Source organism: Elgaria multicarinata, chromosome 3, assembly GCF_023053635.1.
Source record: "Elgaria multicarinata webbii isolate HBS135686 ecotype San Diego chromosome 3, rElgMul1.1.pri, whole genome shotgun sequence".
Lineage (NCBI taxonomy): Eukaryota > Metazoa > Chordata > Lepidosauria > Squamata > Anguidae > Elgaria > Elgaria multicarinata.
In genome coordinates this window covers 23,537,355-23,563,785 of record NC_086173.1, presented here as the reverse complement: position 1 = coordinate 23,563,785, position 26,431 = coordinate 23,537,355, and positions in this window count along the sequence as shown.

Genomic DNA, 26,431 nt, shown 5'->3' with positions numbered 1-26,431 from the left:
CACCAAAAAAGACAAGCGGGGACACCTATTTTTGTAATATTTGCATATGCTAATTAATATGAATAGATACAAATTTAGAAATAATAACTAAAATTTAAATAGAAATACAGGGCATCTCACCGCAATCGAGAAGACTGTGACCAGGTGAGCTGTGAGTCTCCTTCAGATGCTCACTGTGGATGGGCAACTTCACAGCTCCTTTCTTGTGGTTCTTTACCTTCAAACCGGACAGGAATAGGCAGCCGTTCAAGCAGAGAGGACACCTTCCAACAGAAGACTGTCCTATGACAGACGTATGTTCTGTGTTTTAGAGTTTTAAATTTTGTATACTTGTTTTTACCTCAATTTTAGAATTTCTGTAAACCGCCCAGAGAGCCCTGGCTATGGGAGCAGTATATAAGTGTAATAAATAAATAAAATAAATAAAAATAAATAAATTCAAGTAAAGTAGGGTGACCATATGAAAAGGAGGACAGGGCTCCTGTATCTTTAACAGTTGCAAAGAAAGGTGAATTTCAGCAGGGGTCATTTGTATATATGGAGAACCTGGTGAAATTCTCTCTTCATCACAACAGTTAAAGCTGCAGGAGCTATACTAGAGTGACCAGATCTAAAAGAGGGCAGGGCACCTGCAGTTTTAACTGTTGTGATGAAGAAAGAATTTCACCAGGTTCTCCATATATAGAAATGACACCTGCTGAAATTCCTTTTTCAATACAACTGTTAAAGATACAGGAGCCCTGTCCTCCTTTTCATATGGTCACCCTAAGTAAAGAACTGTCCTCTCTAAAGGAAGACACCTGGCCACTCTTATTCCCATCTTTAGAGAAGTTAGAGGGAGAAATTGGGAGGGGGGAGTTGAAATAAGAATTGCTAGGCTTGGAGGAAAACACAGATCCTAACGTATGTTTGTTTGTTTGTTCATTTAATGCAAAGACAGTGGATTCATGGGATGCAGAGAGTGAGAGAGTAAAAGAGTTGGTGGTGGTGGTGGTGGGGTGAGTGGGTGGGTGGGTGTTTTCTGGCAGAGGGAGGGAGGGAGAAAAAGAGTTTGACTTCTTTGAAATAGATTTCTGTTGGTGCTGAAAACTGGGGGTTCAAAGAAATTCTTTGATGTTTTATACTATATTTAAATTTTGTGCTTGATTGTGAAGTGACAAGAGAACTTATGCTATGGAGTGGCTATATAAACACTAACACTAATAATAATAATAATAATAATAATAATAATAATAATAATGTTAGTTGTATAAGCACAAGGGCTTCTAAGGGGCACTGTGTAATACAATCTGTGCAACTGAGTAGAGAAAAAAGGTTTTCATTTTGTTTACTACCTACAACATGGTGTCCAGGCTCTCTGTTAATACTGCATGGCATCAGAGTAGAGACATACAATTGTATTTTATTTTGAATGTGTTGTGAACCAGTTTGGATATGTTTTATGGAAAAGTAGTATAGAAATATTTTGAATGAATGAATCTTAGGACAGCAATGCATACAAGCCTCTTGCAAAGACGGTACACGCTGCCCTAACAGTAGCTCCTGTTAATGACTGTGGATTGATAGGAGTCCCAGTTTGGTGTAGTAGCAGGGCCGGTGCCAGACTATTTTGCGCCCTAGGCTGGCAAGGTGAGCTACTTGCACCCACACCCACACAAAATTGCCAACTTTGATTTTTAAGAACAGATGTTTTTTAGAAGAAGAAAAAAGCACAAAACTTGAAACCGCTAAATTTATTTTAAATTGCAAGAATAAGTAATAAACTGCCTCTTAGCAACTATTTGCTCCAGTACTGGGGCGTGCAGATTGTGTGCAGGTGGCAGCAGCAGCCCTAGCGGTGCAGGCGGAAGCCTGCCATGAATGGTTATGGCTCGCCGTATTTGTACATGTACTGCTGAGCGCATCTGATATCTGCACGCCCTAGGCAGCTGCCTAGTTTGCCTAGTGGTAGTACCGGCCCTGTGTAGTGGTTACAGTGTCGTACTGGGGAGACCCAAATTCAAATCCCCACTCAGCCATAAAGCTCACTGGATAACCTGAAGCCACTTACTATCTCTCAGCCTAACCTACCTCAAAAGATTGTTGTGAAGTTAAACTGGGGTGTGGGGGCACAGAGGACCACAGACACTGCCTTAAGGTCCTTGAAAGAAAAGTGAGATATAAATGAAATAAAGTATTGAACCATAAAGACCTTAGGGCAAGGGTGTGAGCTTCTTTCAGCCTGAAGGCCAAATTCAATTTTAGAGAGGTTCTTGGGAGGGCGCATTCCAGGGCAAAAGGAGGTAGAACCCAAAATACTAGCATATTTCTTGTTAAAGGTTTTCCTGCCAGTAAAGCCTTAGGAGAAGTATTTCAACTGGGGCTGTATATGGATGACCCACCAATTTACTTCAGAGGCTGATTCAGAAGTTCCAAATCAGCCCCGATTCAACTTGGCCTGCTTCGGGCCCATGCTGACCAGCTTCGGATCCAGATCCGAAGAGAGATCCAGACACTAAAAGTGGTCGGGCCATTGGAGGTTCCTGGGCGCAAGTTTGGGGGAGTGAGCTGGGAGGGAGACCATTGGACTCCCCTCCCTCCCAGCTCCCTCCCCCAAACCCAAAAATGGCTCTTTAAGGCCACTGCAGTTTGAGACAGAAGACCTAGGAAATCCCAGAGTCCCCATCTTCATTGGCTCTCATCAACAACAGGCGGCTGCCAGATGGCTCAGGTAAATCCCACTGGTGGGTGGGCAGGGGCAGCGGCTCAGCACTGCCCAGAGTTGGGCCAAGACAGCCCGAAGTGCTTTGGACTGCCTCATCCCAATGCCTTCTCAATCCAGGTTCGGGGTTTGGGCCTGAAGCAATGCACAGCCCTAATTCCAATTTCAGAATTGGGAGGGGAGAATTTGCAAAAGCAGGGAAGCCACAAAACAATTGGCACTCGGGGAAAAGGAGGTGTGACCAGGGGGAAATGGTGTGGTCATCTGGGGAGCCCTGGAAAACCAGATTGGGACCCCAAGTAAGACGGATTTGGCCCCTGGGCCAGAGGTACCCCACCCCTGCCTAAGGCTTAGGGCTTTCCACAGTCTCTTTCTTGTGTAATAAATAAATCCCCATTTGTTGCTCTCTCTCGCTCTCGTTCTCACTCTCTCTTGAAATGCATAACTTCTTTACTGAAGGTTACACTTTGGTGGGATGTTTTCTGAGCATTCAAGTGCCCTGCTTTTTCCCTGCTCAACTATGAGGAAAAACAATCGCCAGTAATTATCCACCATTGCGGGGGAGTCTGGTGGGGGAGGCGGGGCCTCTCCGCAGTGCCTTTGGCAAAGGACTGGAGCTCCTTGAATTGAAGGGCAGGGGGCGGCTGGTTTATTAACTCAGCCAGGGGGAGGAAGGGGTTGTTTGGCTTGGGTCGCTTGTTTTCCTCGTGAAGTCGGTTGTTTCCACTCTCCTGGCCCCAAGTCCAGCCAAATGACCTCTTGCATCTCTACAGCTCATTTCCTCCCCAGTCACTATGTACCCACAAGTTTCATTTCCTCAATGACAGCCTAGACAGTAAGGAGGGGAGGTGGCCTTCAAGGAAGGGCACCTCAGAGAACGAGAGGGGGGGGAATACCCCTAAACAAGCTGGAGGAATGGGGTTTTATATTTATTTCAGAAGGGCACTGTGGCCAGATACGCATGTACAATGCTTAAGGCGGCAACTCTAGGCAGTGCGCAGACTAGAAAACATCATAGTACTTATGACAGAGCTATAAAGGTGTTTGCTCTGATGGAAAGAGCACAGCTTTTGGGTGGGGAATTTTCAGAATGAAAGTCCATTTGCAAAATAGGTTGAGGAAGTCCAGGCTTCAGGAGAGCAGAGTGAGCTGTGATGCCCCCTAGTGGCTGGATCCAAGGGGAATTTGCGCCACCAGATCAGGTTGGATCATACAAACATTTTGACTGAGATCAAAACAACAACAGTATCCTGTGATCTGCCTGTCAAACATATACCACTGCAATGGTCAGAGATTCTATTCTATGATTCTATGATTCTATGAGATAGGTGAGAAGTTTGTTCAGTTTTGTTTGTTTTTTTATTAAAATGTTCCCAGATTGCACCTTTTTTTTTCATAAACAGAATGGAAAGAACTTGGGATTTTTAAAAAAAGTGAATGTGGAAGACAGCAGAGCTGACAGATTTGTCCATCCCTAATAAAGTCTTGGTATTTATTAGGGGTGTGCACGGACCCCCCGCTCCGCTTCACTTGCAGATCCGCCATTTTCCGGATCGGGCCGCTCCGCCCCGCCCCCGCTCCGCCCACTTCCGCTCCGCTCCGCCCGGAGCTCCGGATCCGGATCCGGAGCTCCGTTTCCCCCCCCCATAGGCTTGCATTGAAAGCTAAAAAATTATACAACTTTTTTTCTGTTCAAGTTAGAAACCTCATGTTTGGCACCATGACACCTCATGGGGATATACACACGCACGCCAAGTTTCAAAGCAATCCCATCATCCCCTGATTTTTGGCGAATTTTTGAAAATCGGGCACCCCACACACAACATCCCTGCGAGGTGGGCAGGGGAGGAGGGAGGGAAGGCAGGCAGGCATGCAGCTGGCATTTCTGGGGGCATAAAGAAGTGAGCCAAGGATAAGACAGTAATGCATATAAAATGGAATAAATCAATCAATAAACAAAGGAGGGGTGGAATTAAAAGCAGCAGTGTTGCTGAATAAACAGCAAGAAGAATTTTTTAAAAAAGGCTATATCTGTCTTTTACCAGCAATAGGGGGACGTGCCCGGGGGAGGGGGAAGTAGCTGCCAGTTCAAGACACTGACAGCCACCAACAGCTCTGAGAAGAAGTAAAACGCTCACTTCGACTCATAACAGGCATTGCTCCACCACTGAAAAGTGACCATTCACTTCAACTCATGATAGGCATTGCTCCACCGTTTTACTCTCTTTGGAAGGCTCTAATGGCCTTCCAGTGCAGGAGAGAGTGGGGGCACGTCCACGATGAGATGCCCTAGGGGAGCTCATCCCCTTGCACCACATCGATTCAGTTGTTCACCAAGGTTAGGGTGGGGAGCAGTGCTGTGTTTCTATCTCTTATTCTTGGCTTAGTATATGATTTCAGGTTGTGTTTGTGCATTTGGTGGGGCTACTGTGTTAAAAAACACGGGGAAAAGCCCATTCAGATGAAGAAAGAGAAGTTTCCCAGAATCCCAAGTTACCTGTTTTGCCTATGCCCTCCTCCAACTTTGGGATCATCATGACCGGGAGCTGACTCTGCCCCTCAGCCCTTTGAAAAAGGTATTTTTCCCGCCGATTTTTTAAAAACTTCTAGCCCGCGACCCGTACGATGCAGAAAGTTGAGAGTGGTCTCAAAATGACCCCCATCCACGACTCTCTGTGCACAAGAATTTTCAGAATGATAGCTTAAACCCCACCCCAGTTATCCCCGATTCTTTCCCTCAATGCAATCCTATGGGCGAAAAGCCGAAAACGCAGTTTTAGCCGCGCGGTTGACCCGATTTTCACAAAAATATAGCCCGCGACCCGTACGATGCAGAAAGTTGAGAGTGGTCTCAAAATGACCCCCATCCACGACTCTCTGTGCACAAGAATTTTCAGAATGATAGCTTAAACCCCCCCCCCCAGTTATCCCCGATTCTTTCCCTCAATGCAATCCTATGGGCGAAAAGCCGAAAACGCCATTTGAGCCGCGCGGTTGACCCGATTTTCACAAAAATATAGCACGCGACCCAGACAACGCAGAGAGGTGAGAGTGGTCTCAAAATGACCCCCATCCACGACTCTCTGTGCACAAGAATTTTCAGAATGATAGCTTCAAAAACAACGTAGTTATGCGCGATTATTTGCCGCAATGCAATCCTATGGCGAAATGTTTTCAAGATGGCGACCGGAGCGCTCCGCCTGAACTCGGAGCTCCGAAAAATGGGCGCTTCTCTTCGCCTTGCTTCTAGGGGGTCCGCGGTCCGCTCCTACTCCGCCTCTGGGTAAGGCGGAGCAGGCCAATCCGCTACTGCTTCTACGCTCCTAATCGGAGCGGAGCACATCCCTAGTATTTATTTACCACACATAGTGCAGGAATGATGTACAGATCTCGTTAAATCTATTTTTGCAGACTGTCAGGTGTCTTTCGTTCTATTGTCCACTCGCTGACAGAATTGGATCTTTTAAACTAGAACTTCGTTCTACTTGCACAAATTCGTATTTAATTAATTCATAGTTAATGTGAATTCACATTGCTAATCCACACATGCAGGTGTGCATTACTGCATTAATTAATGCAAATTAGTAGTAATTCGCATTCACTAATGCACCATAGCACATTTGCTCAAGTTCATAAGTGCACTACAACTCCCACCATCCCTGACTATTCACCATGCTGGCTGATGGGAGTTGGTCCAAAACATCTGGCGGTCAACAGGTTGGAGAAATCTGCCTTAGAGAGAACAATCACTGGCAGTCAGAGCAGGCTATATTGAACTAGATGGATACACAAGCCAGCACCCTTCAGATGTTTTGAACTACAACTCCCATCATTCCTGGCCATTGGCCCTACTGGCTGGAGCTGAAGGGGAGTTATAGTCCAAAACCTCTGATGGACACCAGATGGCCTACCATTGCAACAGTCTTACTTGGCAGCATCTTGTGCTTTCTCAGGGACATTGCAAAGGAAAAGCTCCCCCTGCAAAATCCTGTTGTTTGTATCATCCAGTCAATTTAGTTGATGTGAGACCAGGGAACGGGGATGGGGGGTGGGAGTCCTTTCATTTTGGTGGCTGCACATAGAGTCCTAAACTGGCTGCTCCTGTTCTGTGTCTTGAGAGCACCTTGGAAGCTCATGTGATGGTTTTAAAGAATGGCCTTTTTAAAGCAGAAATGGGATACAACCCCTTGAGCGGGTCTTTGGCAGGCGCTTTGCAGATGATGCATACCTTGAACCATTTCCAAAAACCTTCCAAAACAGTGATGCAGTGTGAAGTCACACAGAGAATGCAAGAGAAATTCTTTCTCTTGCATTCCTAGTTCTCTCTCCCTCCCCCCACCCCACCTCTACCTTTTTCTTTTTTAAGCAATGGAACAAAATGAGGCAGCAATCCATCAAGACAAAGAGAAGAAGCAGAGAAAGAGAGCAAAATCCCAGAGAATATTAACCTAATTAGCAACTTCATTAAAACACAGACTTGAACTTAGCCCAATCAATCCTTCTCTTTCTAGAGGCAAAATATGCTCTGCTTGTGGCCTCTCTTCCCCTGCCAGCCCAAGAATCCCTGGTCTATTGCTTACTCCTTCCTCACTTCCATATAGGATCTGACCCTCCTACCTCTCTTTCCCCCAGGGCTCCTGCACCTTTAATAATAGTGTAGAAAAAGTGCTTATTGTGCAGGCTTCAATGCTGAATTCCCCTTTTCTTCACAATTAAAGGTGCACGAGCTCCATCTATTTTTGCAACTGGACACCCTCCTCTCCAGCCTCCTGGAGCTAATTAACCCATGATTTGCCATGTACAAGGAGTGAGCGAGCGCACTAATTCCCAAGCACTCCCCACTTCCACTTGTCATCACAACCTACAATCAGCTCGTTTGTAGGTTATACAGTATGCCATGTGAACCTGGACTGCTTGGTTGTTTTGAACAACCCAGCAGTTAACATATCAACAAACCATGGATTAATTGCTGGGTGATCCAGGTTTGTACATCATGCTATACAACCTATGACCTGGCTGGTCGTAGGCTGTGATTACAGGCAGAAGTGAAGAACACAACAGAGGTAGTGCACTCGATCATTCCTGCTTATGCATGGCAAACCTTAGGTTAATTAACCCACATGGCAAATCCAATTTGCCATTATGTATGAAACAGGCCATAGCGTTTTGTCATTGACCACAATTGCCACCTGGTTGCTTTCTCCTTTCTAGCTGGTGAGAGGATCCAGGTGGTACCAGTGTCCCTGAGCAGCTGAAAAGCTTTCTTTAGTTCAGCCTTCTCCAATGGCCATGTTGGACGGGGTATGATGGGAATTGCAGTCCCTCACAACTGGAGGGCACCAGGAAGGCTGCTTCAGTTCCCACCCCTACCAGGCAAAGCGGAACAAGAAGGCAGCAGTGCATGCTGGCCTAAAAGAGGATTTGACACCAGTTCAAATTACCTCCTAGTCAGGCTGACTCCTGCAGTGGTGCAGCTAGGTAACTGTAGATCCAGGACTAAGAGCCAGTGAGCGAGTAGGTAGTGGCAACACCTGCTGCTGCTCCTTCTCACCAACACCTTTATCTGGGCCACAGCAAGAGGCAGGTGAGCAAGCAGGTGGCAATGATAAGGAGGAGGAGCAATTCCAGGGGGCTCTGGTCAGTGCCCCCTCCCCCCCCCCGGGGTGTAGGCCCTTGCCATGTGCCCAGCCACGATTACCTTTGATACTGGTCTTGTCTATTGTCTTACATGAAAAGATTTCAAGGCAGCCTAAAAAATAAAATAACACGAAGTAAAAGATACCTCTTAAAAAAATCATATTTAAAGTACTCACAAATATTTAGATATTTCAAAATGTTTCTGTCATGTATGACAGAACAATAATTTACAAGCAAATATTTGTGAGACAATAATAAAGCTACACCAGAATCATAGAATAGTAGAGTTGGAAGGGGCCTATAAGGCCATGGAGTCCAACCCCCTGCTCAATGCAGGAATTCACCTTAAAGCATAACTGACAGATGGTTGTCCAGCTGCCTCTTGAAGGCCTCTAGTGTGGGAGAGCCCACAACCTCCCTGGGTCATTGGTTCCATTGTCATATTGCTCTAACAGTCAGGAAGTTTTTCCTGATGTCCAGATGGAATCTGACTTCCTGTAATTTGAGCCCATTATTCCATGTCCTGCACTCTGGGATGATCAAGAAGAGATCCTGGCCCTCCTCTGTGTGACAACCTTTTACGTATTTGAAGAGTACTATCATGTCTCCCCTCAATCTTCTCTTCTCTGGGCTAAACATGCCCTGTTCTTTCAGTCTCTCCTCATAGGGCTTTGTTTCCAGACCCCTGATCATCCTCATTGCCCTCCTCTGAACATGCTCCAGCTTGAAAGGGGACTAAGTATGCACTAAAAAAAAAAACCAATAGATGGCGCACATTCAATCCTTCCACCACCACCACCACCACTCCACTCCAGCCAGCCAGGTCAAACTTCTCTTCCACTTCCCAGAAAGGATCTATGCTTATTGTCAACATTCCGTGACTGAGGGCCAGCCTACAAGTCACCTTGGCCATACAGAGGGAGCTGGAACGGCCTTCTGTCTGGCAGTTCTCTCCCACTGTTACTTTAACATAAAGACAGTGAGTGCTGGTCTGAAAACTCTCCATGGCATGAAAGAATCCCACGACGGCTGACCTGGAACAATGGTGGCACACACAAAAGAAGTTGTCTTGTAGCGGCCACTTCCATCTCCCGCTGTGTGATGCAAGCATATAAATTGGTCCAGAAATCTCTTAGCATTTGGAACGTTCACAAACATTCTAGGATCTAATTCAGCATAGATGCTGCTGCAAAGCTCTTGTCAAATAAGGGCCCCGGGGTCAAGGGTAGGCATGTTTGGGCACCTGCCAAACGCCCTACTGGCTTACTGTCAAGAGACATACAGACAAGAGGCCCCTGCAGCTGCTCCTCCTCTTCACCATTATGACTTGCTTATTTACCTGCCTCTCGCTCTGGGCCAGTCAACTGTCGTGGTGAGAAGGAGGAGCAGGAGATGCCACAGCCTACTTGCTCCCCGCCTCCCTGCCTGTCAAGCAAACAAGTGGTAGCAATGAGGAGCAAGTGGATGAGGAGCAAGAGCAGCTGGTGGCAATGGCGGTGAGAAGGCAGAGACGGGGCCCACTGAAGGTGGCTTGCCCAACAGCCCACAAAGCCTGGAGGCACTGAAGAGGCCATAGCTGCCGTGCGTTCCAGTTCTGGCATCCTGACTTAGAAAGATCTTGGGAAGCAGGGTGAAGATGGTCTGACTCGGAACAAAGCCTGCCCCATTAAGTTAGGGTGCATTTTGCTGCAACAATGAATACAAGGAGCCAGTGGCAGCTGGTGGGGCAGATCCTCAAGATTCTATTGAGACTGCTGTAAGAATACAGGAGAAGGTCCACGTGTGGCACTTGGAAGCAGTGGAGCAAATGCACCTGGCAGTGGGGAGATCTCTCCGCCACAAGTGGATGGGGGACAGCCAAGAGGTCACTGACCCCATTTGCCCCAAATGTAGAGCTACCTCTGCAAGGGCCACTCATTGGAGCCTCATGATTCACATCAGGCTATTGGTGCTAGCACAGGCAGCCATCAGCCATTCAAGAACACAGGAAGCTGCCTTACACCGTCACACCATCCATTCATCTAGCTCAGTTGTGTCCACACTGACCGGCAGCAGCTCCCCAGGGTATCAGACAGGCTGTGGTCTTTCCCTGCCCGATCCGGAGTTGCAGGGAACGAATCTGGGATCTTTTGCACGGGAAGCATGTGCTCTGCCAATGACTTACATATGGCCCTTTCCATAAGAGCCCCGTGAGTCCAGCGTCTGCATATATCATCACGCAGTGACTTGTGCCCCGGCCACATGGCAGCGGACAACATATGGGCTGAATCTGTAGCGTTGCAACAGCTGGCTCCCAGGCAACAGGCAGCCCATGAAAGATCGGATCTCCTGCCCAGCGTACTCAAGAGCCCATCATCGATGCAGGCCAGGAATAAGTATTCCTTTCCTTTCTCCCACCCTTGGCCTTTTGACCCTCCGAGGCCACCGCCCCTCCCTGCCCCACTCCATTGCAAGGTCCAGGAACGAACGTTTTGTGACACTGACGGCCATCATCTATAACCAGCAAGAGCCCCGGGGCTACGTCTAATGTGTCCATAAACCTACTGCACAGGAGTGTTTTAAATGAAGCAATAATCACCAGTGAGCAGATCACCCGCTTGCCCTTGCATTGGGTTTGATAGGTGAATAGAAATTGCTTATTAATTGAGTTCTTCGGTAACAAAGTCTCTGCAGCTGCTCATCTTTGTCCTTCTTGGTGAAATTCCAGGGAGGGCCGGCTGCAAACCTTGTCGAATATTCATGCAGACAACCTGAGGAACTTTCTTTCTCTCTCTCTCTCTCTCAGCACTTGAGAAAGGTCAGGCAGTAGGAAAGGCAGCAGGGATGGTTTTCGGTGTCGACTCCGTCCCCCAACGGCACTCTGGCCTTGCACATAATACCAGGATTGCATTCATATGCCACAGCATGCCATCAAAACCCAGGTTTAGCTGAACTAGGTTGCATCCTAACCTGCCATTGGCCAGGATGCTGCAAGATTAGAGTTTGGGTCTGTGACAGAATCCCCCTTTGCCTACCTACAAGTCCCTCTTTAGCCACCATCTCCTAAGCACACCTCTGAAAAGTGCTATCATTTATTGCTCCTTTGCTCAACATCCCCTATGTGATCCATCTCATTGGATGGTGACAGAAAGCTCCATCTGATGAGCATTTTACTGCACACTCATTACTGGACACTCACGGATTGCTCACACAACGTCATCTGCCTCTTGCCCGTCTTCCGCCCCTTCTGGCCTTCCTTACGCTGCAAAAAAACCCAGAAAAAGTCCGGTTGCTGCTCTCTCCTGCTGGACTGAATGGGCCCCGTTACTTCCTGTTTTCAGGAAGCGACAACGGAAAAGTGATGGGAGCCGCGCGTTTCTACCTAGATGTGATAGGGCTCTTACTCACTGTCAATCACTCCTCTTCTTCTTCTTCCTTCCCTTTTGACACTCACCTAATAAAAATCAGGTGGTTGGACCTTCTTTTATCTTTTGAGCAGACTTTTGTCTGTTGTCCTCCTTCTTGCTTGGGCGGTTCACAAAAAACCATAAACATAAAATGGGGATTATTCCCTATGAACAAAAAAAAAAAAAAATCTACTGAACTTCATGGATGAGCCGTGCTCCTTGGAAGTAAGTTTGAGATTTCTCTTTAAGATTGCCTGTTGTAGGCTATTCAGAGAGCAAACTGCTTTATTTCCTTTATTGCTCCCTATCTGTTTCTCCCACCCATCATCCATTTTATCTTCATCCCCAATCTTAATAAAGCTGCTTGCTTGTTTGTTTCAATTTATATACCTCTTACCATATCTAAAGAAATATCTCTAAGCAGTTTACAAAATCCAAAATTAAAATACATCACAATAAATACAGAAGTTCATCAGTTAAATGTTTAAAATGAGTGCTGTACTGAAACTTTCTCCCACATTTTTTTTACCATCCTCATGCTTTTGAAAAGAAATTGAAAGGAGAAGAAAATTTTGGAGAAACACATGGGTTAAGTTTAGGGTTCTTGCCCTTGCGTTACGTATGAGGTGGCCAAGGAGTGCGCATTGAGTCTTTCATTGTACAATTATCTGTCTAGCAGCCTGTAGTCTCCTCAGCTTCCTGCACTTCAATTAAAGTCCAGGGGAAGACATTTAGCTTCATCACACCAGAGCTATACTGTGCAATCACTGCGAATTGCGTGCAAAGGACTCCGAAGTTTTCCAGCTTATAATCTGCTTTGACTGTGAAGCACTCCCATGCATCCTGCTTTAATTGTACTTCTTAGCCAAAAGAACCGTCCTATTTTACTACCCCTTTAAGAGCGAATCTTTTGTTGTTCTCCGAGCGGCCACTGGGGGCGCAGGAGATCTAGATTCCATGTTGGGGCAGTTACTAGCACTCAGCCTGACCTCCCTGCAGGGTTGTTGTTGTGACTGTAAAAAAAATGGAGGGCAGAACAAAGTGTGTTGCCTTGAGCTCCTTGAGGGAAAAGCAGGATAGAAATACAATAGCAAAGTAAGAAGTGTGTGTCATCCTTTTATATTACTCTAGGACAGTGGTCTTCAACTGGTGGGTCACGGACCAAAAGAGTTGTGATATCAGTCCAGATGGGTCACGGCAAAGCTGTTGCCGCCATGTTGGGAAATTGTGAAAATGGGTCCCATGTTGCAGGTTGGGAGTCCATGGTGGGTCTCAGGTCTGGACCACTGCTCTAGGAGACCGTTACAGCATCCTAACATAAGCAAAAGCAAGTGTGCAATTCTCCATCTCTGCTGATCTAATCTCTCTTCAATCCCCTTTTTTTAGCACAACCTCCCCAACCCTGGGCCAGGGCCTGCAGCAAGATCGATAATCCCAAAGGGGCCCATGGACAAAAGCCTCCCGAGATTGTGCCTCCACTTCACCACTGCAACCTGCTTGTTCCTCTGCCTCTGGCTCTGGCCCAGACAATGGTGGTGGTGGTGGTGGTGGTGGTGGTAAGGAGGAGGAGGAGGAGGAGGAGGAGGAGGAGATACCACGGCCTGCTTGCTCCCTGGCTCTCTGCCTGTCAAGCAAGCAAGTAGTAGCAATGACGAGAAACAGGAGGAGGAGCAAGAACAGCTGGTGGCAATGGTGGTGAGAAGGTAGACTTGGAGAGGAGGGGGGATACACTGAGGGTGTTTGCCCAAAGGCCCTCCAAAATCTGGAGCTGGCACTGCCCAGTATCCTCTAGATGTGTCAGACTACAGTTCCCATCACCCAAGCCATCGGGTCAATGGTCCTTCATACTGGGATTATGGGACCTGTAGTCCCACAAATCCATAGGGTACCAGGCAGGTGCAGGCTATCTTAGCCTGCTCCCTTTCCGGATAGCCAGGGTGAGTTTAGCCAGGACAATCCTGGCTGGCTGCCAAGATTTTTACAACTGCTGTGAAAGGTTTTATAGCATGTTTTATAACCTGCCATGAACAGTCCTTATAAACAAAACAAAAGTGGAAATAAATACAGAGTAATGTCTGAGAGGAGGTGCGGAACGGAGCCTGGGCTGGCTTTAACTTCTGCCTTTTGTCAACAGGATAACAACCTTAAGGTTATTTCGCTTAGCAGCTCTTTGGAGTGAAAAGTTTCAGAAGCCGAGTCCCAAGGTGCCGTGATTAAAGAGACCAATAAAGCTTGTCAGAAATCAAACCAAAGGAAAGCTTCTGTAAAAGTTACATTTGGCCTCCCTAGACGATACTTAAGCGATAACATGAGGGGCGATATTACAGGGAAATTGTTTTCCAGACGGGGTCGGACCCAACGACAGGCAGAATCAAGGGCTGACCCAGGCATCAGATTTTGGAATACTTGTAATGTGTATCAAATTGACAGTTATTTGGTTTCCTATTAGGTACCATCCTAGAGAGAGGAGATAGAAGGTGCTGCCTTAGGAGCCAAAACATCTTAGGGCTTTTTGAAAGCCAGCACCAGGGGTTGGCCTCATTGGGCAACTGCTGAGGTTTACTCCCCAGCAGGGGCCCACTGCTGACCCCCTTGTCCTCCTCCTCCTCCTCCTCACTGTTCCTGCCTGCTCTCCTGCCCTCTCCAAGCATCATCATCATTATTATTATTATTATTATTAATAATAATAATAATATAGCACCAACAATGTACTTGGTGCTGTACAAAATATACAAATAAAACAGCAATACCCTAACTAGAGGCTTACAATCTAAAATCACATTAAAACATATGAAGGGGGGAAAGGGTTCACAAAACAGAAATAAGAGAATAATCATAGTAATAAGAACAGGAAAGCAAGCTAAAAGCATGCAAGCACAGAGAAGGACATGGAGCTGGAGCCCTGACTTACCTTCCCTTGCTTTGACCTTCTGAGCAGTGATTTGGATTTTTTTATGGGCTCAGAGGGGGAGGGCAAATGGTAACAGAGGCAAGGAGGAGGCGCCCAACAAGGGCAACCTGCCCAAACCCTGGAACCCACACTGGGCTACTTCTGTTTCCATCTGCACTTCAAATGACAATGACCTGGTTCACACATAATGACAAATCATGGTTTAATTAACCATAGTTTGCTGAATTGTTGGTTGTCATTATGTGGAAACCCAGAACTATGGGTTAACTATGGGCTGTTAACCGTGAACAACCCATGAAGAGAACCCATGTGTTTAGTTGGGTTGTGCTGTGGGTTGTTTGAACTATGGGTTGTTGTTACATGTGAGCTCAGAATTGTGGGTTGTTTGTGGGTTGTTTCACCAGGCTACAGAGGCAGCAAGCAGGAGCAATCAAAACAATCAGCCTCTTTACTTGCCAGTACTGCAATGTTGCAAAGGCAGTTGGGATACACAGAAGAAGCGGGCGAAGGAGGAGAAAACAAAGAACCCAGGGACTGAGAAAATAAACAATGGCCACAAAATGAACCCCAAGTAACAAGCAACAACGGCAGACCTGTGTCTTTAAAGGCAGGGGCGCCCCAATCATATTATATAGAACACAGAGGAAGGAGGCTGATTGAAAGAGCAAGTGCTGAGCCCTCCTCCTGCCTGCCGGCTGCCAATCATCTCCACATCTACGTAGTATATAAGAAGAGCCCTGCTGGATCAGACCAAGGCCTTAGCTAGACGGGGCAAAATCCCGGGGCGATCCCCAGCATTGTCCCTGTGCATTCACATGACGCACAGGGGATCCCGGGATCAAGGAGGGATGATCCCTCCCTTGCCCCGGGATCTTGTCCTACACTTTGGGCCCGCTTTTTCCGCAGTCCTGGGCTCAGCTCAAGACCGCGGAACGTCTGTGCGGGCGTCACAGTTTGTCCTGGTTCCTCGCAGTTCCTCACAAGGAGCCAGGACCCATTGGGGGGGGGGGAGCGGGGAAATATGTTTTTTAAACAACAACAACCTTACCTTTTGCACACGAGTGCTCATGCGCATCTTCTGCTTCTTTCAAAAAAAAAGGCGGGCACGACGTCCTCTCCTTCCAAGGCCGTCGCGTGCCGCATGTAAACAGATGGGGGAATCTCACAATAAAAACATAGTGAGATCTTCACCCCTTCGTCACGCAATAACAGGTAGGTCTAGCTGAGGGCCCAAGGGTCCATCTAGTCCAGCACTCTGTACACACAGTAGCCAACCAACTTCCATCCAGGAACCCACAAGCCACAGCACCCTCCCACCCATGTTCTCCAACAACTGGTGTACATAGGCACACTGCCTCTGATACTGGAGTACAAGACAACTTCCCATGTTCCTAAGAAGGCCAGACCTGGCCATGGTAACAGAGGGTTTAGTTACCTCCAGGTTGGATTACTGCAATGCACTCTACATGGGACTACTCTTGAAGATTCTTCAGAAACTTCAGTTGGTGTACTAGTAAGGATGTTAGTAGTCACTCGCCCATGGGATCCTATTATACTGATTCTGCAACAGCTGCATTGGTTGCTAATTTGTTTCTGGGCTAGGGGAACCATTTCCTCATTGCCCTCCCCAAAAGGAAATTCATCACTGAGAAAGAGATCAAAAGAGAGCACCAATTTGCGTATGTTAATTTAGAGGTATAGATGCACATGTAGAAATCTTTACTGAAATTTAAACGGAAATTCAATACATCGCTCACTATGATGAGGAGGGTTGTGTGACCAGGTGTGAGCTGTATGCTTGCTCAGTCTGCTCACTGTAGATGGGCAGCCTCAAGGCCCCTCCCCGCTCTCCCTCCTGATGGTATTTTATCTTCAAACTGGACTTGGACTGGACAGCCCTTCAAACAGAGGACGTCGAAAAGAGGGCTGTCCTTTAAGTCCTTCAAATACAAAAATGTCCTCTGCAAAGTCAGACATGTGGCCACCCTATAATCCAGGCGCAATTAGAAGTGTTAGTGATTGAAACTAAGAACCAGTGCCTCAGTTTGCTTTTTCCCCTCCTCCTGCCCTATCACTTTTCCTCTTGCGTTGTATATTTCAGATAGTAAACCCAGAGGGAGGGGGGCAGGGCGTGTTTTATTAATGATCTTCATAAGTTCCTCTGTGTGCGTTTTTTGTCTGAGTAATGAAGTAAGAAGGACACTTCAAATAAAACAAATAAATAACTTTTAGAGCCCTAAATGTTTTGGACTGGGACTGGAGAGACCCAGCTTCAAGTCTCCACTGAGCCATGAAACTCACTGGGTGACTGTGGGCCAGTCACTGACTCTCTATTGAGCATCTATTGAGCAAGCCTGAGCATCTATTGCAAATGGAACCCAGACCTGTCAGATGGAAGTACAGTTCCCTACAAACCGGTAGAATTATAGGCTCCTGGAATATGCAAACTATGCTTGACAGCTTTCCCGAGGAATGTTTTCCCTCCCTGCCCCTTGCTCATTTCCTATTTTGTCAAGATGGTCCCCTCCAGCTCAGCGGAAAGGTGTCAAGCGCCGTACGGGAGGGTAACCGGGTGAAATCTACAGCTGGTGCTATTCAGGAGGTCAGCTTCTACAACCCTAACGGTTCCCCCCTGGCCTTGCAGCCTGTGAATTATCACAGTATTAGGGGCTGCGAAACGAAGGCCCAGGGAGTTTAAATGGCCTGCCCAGGTTCCTACTGTGAGTCAATGAGAGCTTGGGGAACCGTCTCCGCGCATTCCGGCCTTCTGGTTCCACCACTTGTTTCAAGCACCTTCGGCGTGACACGGAAAGCCACGCTTATTATTCAGGGGGCCTTTGGCACTGCCAACGCACGCTCGTGAAAAATGCGATGGAATTAAGGCCTAATGATCTACGCGCCCAGGTATTTCCCGGGAACGAATGACCAGCTGGGAGGATCTGATAGACGGAGGAGCACACATGGGCCATTAACCCCAGCCAGTCATTACTCCCTGGGATATATCCCACGCTGCAGCAGGGTCATCATTGCTATCGTAGGCTGGATATAAAAATAAATCTAAGCATTCCTTTTTTCAAAAAAACAAAAAAACAAAAAAGATGGGGGGGGGGAACTCTGCAATTTCAGTGGCGATCATATATATAAGGCCTGACTCCCTGTGCATAAATCCAGACAGACAGTCCCATCAGCCCATAGCCAGAGACTCCACAAATTAGAAGAGGATGAGGGAAATGTGGGGGAGCACACCAGGGGCAGCTTCCAGACTACGGCCACCAAAATGTTTGTTTGTTTATTTGAATTATTTTTATGCTAAAAAGAAAAAGGCTCCCAGAGCTCCATTAGATGAGCATTTTATTGCATGCTCATTACTGGGCATTCACGGATTTTCACGGGTCCCTCTCATGATGTTGTCTGCCTTCTGCACACCTCCCGTCCCTTCTAGCCCTCTTCAGGAGACAAAAAAACAACCCCAGTAAGTCCAACTTTTTTTAAAGATGGAAGTTGCCGCCATTTCCTGCTGGGTGCAGGAGAAGCAGCGGAATCAAAATGGCCCGCCGAATGGGCCACGTGCACGTTGTTTACTTCCACTTTCAAAAGAGGAAGTAATGAGGGGCAAACGCGGAGCCAGAGAAGCAATGGTAAGCATCATGATTTTCCCGTGTGATGACGCTACCAGAGTGGCTTACATGTAATCAGTTGAACAACACAGCCCCTGATCACAGGCTTACAATCTAAAAACGACATGACACGCAAGGGAAAAGGTATGGGGGAAAATTTGTTCATTTAGCAGGGCTGGTAGAATGGCTTCACTGTCCCTCTCAGCTCCCTCAGGTCAAACGTTACCGAAAGGGTGGGACTGAACGGGGCAAGGAAAGATGGAAGATGTGAAAACCACGAGACTAGAGAAGGAAGAGCTTGTTATTTTACTTAGAGAAATGTTGGAACTGATTATCCTTGAACTGGCATAGACCAGCTCCCTCCAACCTGGTGTCCTCCAGATGTGACAGACTACAACTCCCATCAACCCCATGCAGCATGGCTGATGGCTATGCTATATAGGGATGGTGGGAATTGCAATCTGGGGCCTTAGCTAGATGGGGCGAAATCCCGGGGCGATCCCCGGGATCGTCCCTGTGCATTCACATGATGCATAGGGGGTCCTGGGATCAGGGAGGAATGATCCCTCCCTTGTCCCAGGATCTCACCCTACCCTTTGAGCCCAGTTTTTCCGCGGTCCCGGACTGAGCCCGAGACTGCGGAATGTGTGGCCGGGCGTCGCAGTTTGTCCCGGTTCCTCGCGAGGAGCCGGGACCCGCGCACCGGGCATAGAGCTCCTGAGGAGCACTGCGCCCATTGGGGGTGGGGTGGGGGGAGTGGGGAATATATATATATATATATATATATATATATATATATATATATATATATATCCTTTTGCGCACGAGCGCTTGTGCGCATCTTCCCCTTTAAGAAAAAAAACAAAATGGCAGGCACGACGCCTCTCCCTCTGAGGTCATCGCACACTGCATGTGAACAGAGAGAGAAATCTCGCAATAAAAATATTGCGAGATCTTCACCCCTCCGATCACATAGGTCAACAGTTAAGAGGATTAAATCCATCAACAGCAACAAAACATGTCCAGGAGATCTGAAAGCTTGAAGCAGGAACTGGGAATACAGACCAGGACTAGGAAGATATTACGGGCAGTATCCAATGGGGTGCAACCACTAATGTAAATTATTCCAGAGTAATGCCAACAGCTGCTGCACTGATTTTCCGAGGAAATCCAGCCAAACACATGTGATGCCAGAGGTCTATGATGGAAGCTTACAAGTAGATTGGGTGCATCCATGGGATTGTGCCTTAAATGACTTTGTTGAGTAGCTTCAACCACACAAATAAGCAATAGCCAATCCTTGTCAATTCTTCGACATATTCAATCCTACAACATATTCAGAAAAATGGTACTCCTGGGCACTGATGGCTTATTATTGTGATGGCACCAGCTCTTTCAACAACTCCAAGCTATCTGAAATTGAGTAGCTTTTGCCTTTTGTCAACTGCACCCACCGAAGCTTTCTGGGGTGAACCTTCCTTTTATTTCTCCATTTCCTCGGCCGCTGTGAAGCTGCAATGAGGACATTGCTGTAGCTGCTCAGCTGATGTACAAGTCTCTCATCACCCCTGAACAAAATTACTCCTAGCAGAAAGATTTCTGCACCTGAGAAACATTTCATTTGAGCTTTCAAAACACCAGCCAAAAAGCCAGGGGCAGGGTGTTAATTACAGTTTGGGATTCCAAAAAAATAGAATTCCTTTTTCTTTTCTTTTTTTAAAGATGGAGAAGGAAATGGGGGCAATGGGAGAGGGTGGAGATTCTGGCTTCTGAAGCATATTTAAAAAACAGAAAGTTGTAAAGAGTGGGGCTGCAAGCTTTAGGTGCTAATCCTTTAAATCTGCTTCTGTGGAATCCTGTACCTTGTCTCTCCCCCAACCATCATCCAGCAGGCAGGGGCACTGCTGAGCCAGGGCCCCGGTTCTATTCCCTAAGACTCTGTTTGCATGTTATGCTGCAATTCCTGGACTGTTCAGGGACAAACAAAAAGATGGGCACACTCACCATTTTCACTTTCAATTAACAGCCCAGGGTTGTTTCACGAAGTTTGAAGCTGGAACCTCTGGGTTGTTTATGGGTTAAACAACCCAGAGTTAACCCAAGAACAAACTATGTGCATGAGTTGTTTAGCCCATAAACAACCAAAGTTCTAGGTTTACATGTCATGAAACGATCTAGGAACTGGGTTGATTATTGAAAGTGGAAACAACAAGTGCACGGGAGGCAGACCACTCCTCACTTTGCTCATCCCTGGCAATTCCTGGGTTGAACAACCCAGGAATTGTAGAGTGACATGCGAACCACATTCTGAGTGTCCATTGATGCCAGTGGAAAGCAATTAAGCTTGCATTGCTTAAGTGGGCTGGACGTTTTCCTTTACTTTGGGATGATCTGAGTCAGTGTGCAAATTAATTAAAGAATTAATTTTATTTGAGTAGATTTTTATGAGAAATTAACTGGCTGGCTTTGCCAATTAATTAAAATAAATCCTAGTAATTCTTTCTAAATGTGCATATAAAGATATAAGGTAGCATATGCGGATTTTACACAGATTTGTGTCCTACAGAAGATGCTCCAGCAGAGATTAGACCCATGGCCCCAAACTATTTAAGTGCTTAGTAGCATCCCTGGCAGTGGCCATTCCATCAGGTTCTAGCAGAGAGAGATGGAAAGGAGGGCAGGCATTCCATCAGCACAACTGAGAGAGCAGCAATTTTTGGCTCCTCCTCTTTTTGAACTGTTTCCATTCCAGCTGGTTATGATAAGAAGACCAGCAATGTCCAACTGCATTGCAGCTGGTTATTATAAGAACTGTATAACATTAAGAACTGATGCCTGAATTTTGTTGTTTTCTTCTCCCTCCTCATCCCACTTTCCTTTTGTGTCATGTCTTTTTACATTGCAAACCTGAGCACAGGAGCTGTCTTATTTTTACTGATCTGTAAGCCACTTTTCTTTCATTCATTCATTCATTCATTCATTCAATTCAATTTATATCCTGCCTTTTTTCCTCCAAGGAACTCAAGGCAGTGTACATAACCTTCCTCCTCTCCATTTTATCCTCACAACAACCCTGTGAAGTGGGTTGGGCTGAGAGTCTGTGACTGGCCCAAAGTCACCCAGTGAGCTTCTATGGCCGAGTGGGGACTAGAACCCAGATCTCCTGACTCCCAGTCCAATACACTAACCACTATGGCACAGTGGAGCCTTTCCAGTTGAAGAGTGAATATAAATGCTTTAAACAAAATTAAATAAATAAGAGACGTGTATAGGATTGCTGCAGTTTGGGTTGATTAATCAAATGAGGGGAAATTGTAACTGGCGAGGCTGAAAGATAAAGACACACTTGGTTATGTTTTTTCAGTGCAGTTTTGGCTTTGGTGAGTTCCTATAACAGAGAACAAAAAATGAAACCACTGAAGTATGTGCAAATATTCAAAATTCACCAACTGTCCATATCCTACCACTCACATTTTGAATGTAACATTTCAAAATCAAAATGTCAAATGAACATTTGGAAGGGAAACGTGTATCTGGGGCCATGAACGTCAACGGCAATGCCTCAATTGTGTCAGAACAGCACTGCCTAATCCAGTGTTTCCCAAACTTCTGGTGTTTCGGTTGTCTACTCTGGCTTACCTCATTCTAGTTTCTTCCAAGAAATTCTAGCAACATTTGACTTGGGGTGGGTGGGAAACTGAAGAAAACGATGCCATAAAAGAGACATTGGTTTGATTCCTCCATCCACACCCAGGAAAGGACTGTTTCGTGCCCATGCAAACTGTCAGGAAATACTGAATACAAAAGGGTTTGAGTTTTTTCAAAATGGTAACTTGGGGCACATGGGCAGGGGTCACAGGTCATGCACCACACTGCCATCACGTTAGACAAAAGGGGGGAACAGGCATAAGAAAACAAAAGCAGATTGTAAGCCTATGCGGCAGAGTCTTGCTATTTACTGTTTTACTCTGTACAGCACAATGTACATTGATGGTGCTATATAAATAAATAATAATAATAATAATAATAATAATAGATTTCAGGATTCCAACCTCTGGAAAAGGTTAGAACCAGAAAACAGCTGTACATTGGGAACTACTTTTGCCTTCAAAATTGGCCACACAAGTACAAGGTGATTAAAATCTGATGACTTCGTGGTTCTTATTTTGTCTTGCCTCTTCCATTTTGAAAAAAGAGAAGAAGATAAAAACCACTGCCTACAAGAAACATCTATGACCGGAGCACTAGAACTGGGCACTGAGCCATCTCCAACACCTTAGCCGGCTGGGTCCTATCCAAGCCTTCCTTGTGTTTTGAAAGGCAGATGTTTCATGGAAAGGCATTAGATTAAAGAGCTCTGCCTACTGGCTCTCCCCTTGGTTAACAAGGCTTATAAGCTGTATTGCCAACAGGAAGAAGGCCTTCAAGGAACAGCAGAAGCTAACAATAATGCAGCAGAAGCTTCTTAAGTTCACCTTTGGGTGCACAGGTGGGTTTTGATTCCCCTACCCACTGCTTGCCCTGTCTGATGGGAAATGTGTTTATTTTATTTGTTACATTTCTAGTTCACCTTTTCCTCCAAGGAGTCCATTTTATCAACACAAAAACCCATCGTAAGGGGCCATGCTGCCTGGTGATGATAGGAGCTGTCGTCCAACGTACCTAGAAGCCCCTAGCTTGGAGAAGGCTGATCTGGGCCAGATCTACACCAAGCAGGATATGACACTTTCAAAACAGTTTGAAAACTGTATCTGGAGTGTGTCCTGGACCCCAGCAGTTGTCACTACTGTTATAAACTGTTTTAAAGCAGTAGTGTAGATGCTGCCCTAGTCTATATGTAACCAGGCATGAGTGACTGAGGCAAGGTCCACCTTCTCTATATAGGGTTGTGGATGGCAAACCTAAGCTGGTCAAAAGTGCTCCTCTCCAACAGTGCCTCCCCACAGGACTGGCAACCAAGGTAGACATGTTTGCTCATCTGTCAAGGATCACACCCCAGCAGGGCCTGTTATTATTATTATCATTATTATTATTTACCTTTATATAGCACCCCATAGCCAAAGCTCTCTGGGTGGTTTACAAAGATTAAAACACTGAACATTAAAACCGATATACAAAATTTAAAACAATAAAAAGCATAAAAACAGATTATAGGTAATATCCATTTAAAACAACTATTCTGGGTTGATCCTTCCTGACACCTGGGAGGCAGCAGGGCAGGCCATGGGAGGCAAGAAGAAGGTTAAGGGAGCCAAGACAATGTGGGGCAAGAGCAGCGTCTTCCCCGTGGGGGTCTAGGCTGCCTGAAAACCTCGGCCTCCAGAGCCCAGCCCTGGGGCGGACTACAATGGTCACGCCGCACCATGACGGAACGCTGAAGTGGGACTTGGATTCAAAGTCTCTCACATCACATCACTTCCCCCACCTGTTTCCTGAGGATGCGTGGCCTCCGTCACAGGCTCCAGTTTATTCCTCCCAACCAAGAAGGAAGCTTGCATGAGGAGACCTAGCCGGGATTCTCAGGCACCTCCTTGCAAATGCAGCCGATCCGCCTGCCCTGGCATTGACAAAAGCGCCCTGGAATTGCTCCTCCTCCTCATTGCAACCCGCTTGTTCCTCTGCCTCTCACTCTGGCCCAGACAAAGGTGGTGATGAGAAGAAGGGGCCGATGCCATGGCCTACTTGTTCCCTGCCTGTCCAACAAGCAAGTGGTAGCAATAATGAGAAAAGGGATAAGTAGCAAGAGCAGCTGGTGCCGACAGTGGCGAGTGATGGGAACTATATTTATTTATTTATTTATTTACATTTATATACCGCCCCATAGCCGAATCTCTCTGGGCGGTTTACAAAGATTAAAAATATTAGATTAAAAACACTGAACATTAAAAATCAATATACGAAATTTAAAAACAAAAAACAGTTAACATTTAAAACAATTCTTAAACACTCAGCCAGGCCAAAGCTCGTTTTGGAGTCAGTTAAAACTCAACATATGCTGTTAAATGCCTGAGAGAAAAGGAAAGTCTTAACCTGGCGCTGAAAAGATAACAATTTTGGCTCCAGGCAGGCCTTCTCAGGGAGAGCATTCCATAATGGGGGGGGGGGGGCACCACAGGAAAGGCCCTCACATTACTGCCTCTTGTCAGAAAGCCAGTTAGCAGAGAAAAACAAAAAGGCAAAATAAAATGAGCATTTACCAGTCTCACATGCACACAAAAGGCTAAAGAAAAAGAGACCACGCTCTTCTTTCAGGGAAGGAAAGAAAAGAGCTTTACTCACAAGTATTCTTGCACATACAGATAGATGCAAGTACAACATAGGGCTTCAAAAGGAGTTTGTTCAGTCCCTTTTTGTAAGCAATTACACAGGCAGGAGAAAGAACAAGCCATGTGGTCTCAGCAATAAAGGTAGGCAGAGAAGAGGGCGGAGGAAGGGGAGGAGCAGGAAACCACATGTAGGCTATAGAGATGCTAAGGCTAGCTACGTCGCAAATTCTCATGCATTCACTAGCTAGCTGCTGAATGTCCTGTAAATTTCTGACAAGGTTGCAATATTCCCACCAGTGAGAAGACAGACTCGTTGAGGGAGGGGGCATCACTAAAGGTGCCTTTCCCAAACCTGAAGCCAGCAGAGCCTCCGCAGATAGCATCATATCCAGGAGAACCCCCTGCCTGCAAATGCAAAGCTGGCCTTTCAAACCTAGTCCAGGCCCCATTGCAAGCCTCCATCCAGGTTGGTAGGTTCCCCAAGACACAATAAATCCATCTTAGCTGGATGGAGCTCTTCAGTGCTTTTGCCCTCATCCATCCTACATGTTCAGTATTTCCATAGCCTCCTGAAGGGCACAATCCTATGCAGGTTTAGACAGACAAAAGTCCTAGAATTCCCAGCGTGCCTCAGCCAGCCTGGCTGGGGCATGCTGGGAGTTGTAGGACTTTTGTCTGTCTAAACATGCATAGGATTGTGCCCTGAAACTAGTAAATAAAAGAGAGAGAGACTTTGGCCTCAAGCTTTTCAGCCACTTCCGTACTCTGACTACGCACCTAAATTAGGATGATTGGATGATGATGATGATGATGATGATGATGATGATAATAATAAATATTTCTTGCCCGCTTCTCCATTCTGATGTAGGCAGGGAACAACAATAAACGATAAAATACATAATAACTAAAACATAATATGTATTGTTAAAAACATCCTAAAAAAATCCTAAAAACATTTTTTAAACATCTTAAAATTCCACTGGATAGGCCTGCCGGAAGAGATCATTCTTTATAGCTTTCATGAATGCTATAAAGATGCAACAGCGTCTTTAAGAGTCATGTAGAAGAGGGCCTTTTGGCAGGTGCAGCTTTAATCCTTCCATGGTGACCAACTGTGCCTGCTAAAATTCCCTCTTCTATCCAATCCTCCTAACGGAGGATGGGGTTCCTGTACTTTCAACATCTGCTGTCCTCTTAGGAGCAGAACACATGCTTTGCATGCAGAAGGTCCCATGTTCCACCCTTCACATCTCCAGTTAAGAAGAATTGGATAGCAGCAGCAGGGGGTGGAAAATACCTCTTTCTCGACTCCAGACTCCGGAGAGCCAGAGTTGACAACAAAGGGCTAGAAGGACCAGCAGTCTGACCTGGCGTATAAGCCAGTTTCTTACATTTATCGCCACATGATCAAAGCACACAACCCAACGGCATGTCATCCCCAAGCCTGAACCTATGCTCACACACACACACACACACACACACACACCCGCCAAGAACTTGGATGACTGTGTGCGGCAGCGCCATCTGGTGACACGTGCCGTCACTACAACCAATCCCATTCTCTAACAGAGGTGAAAATTACTGCAAGCAATGGGAACGTTTCCCCATGCCCCCACCCACCCCTCCACCTGAAGTCCTGCACATTATTTTGCCTCTAGTTGTTCTTGCATCGAAGTACCCAGACTCACAATTAAACAAGAGCGAGAAGCTTTTGCGTACATTTACCGGGGTGCTAACTGTATCGCTTGCAATACGTTCAGGGCTGCCATTTAAGAAGGGTAGAGAGGAGTCACCTTTCCACACCTTTAAGACCACATATAATTAAATATTCCTCAAGAACATTTATATGTCTATTATAAGGTCTGAAAAAGTAACAACAAATGCTTTAAAATGCACTGCTCTCCTCCTCCTCC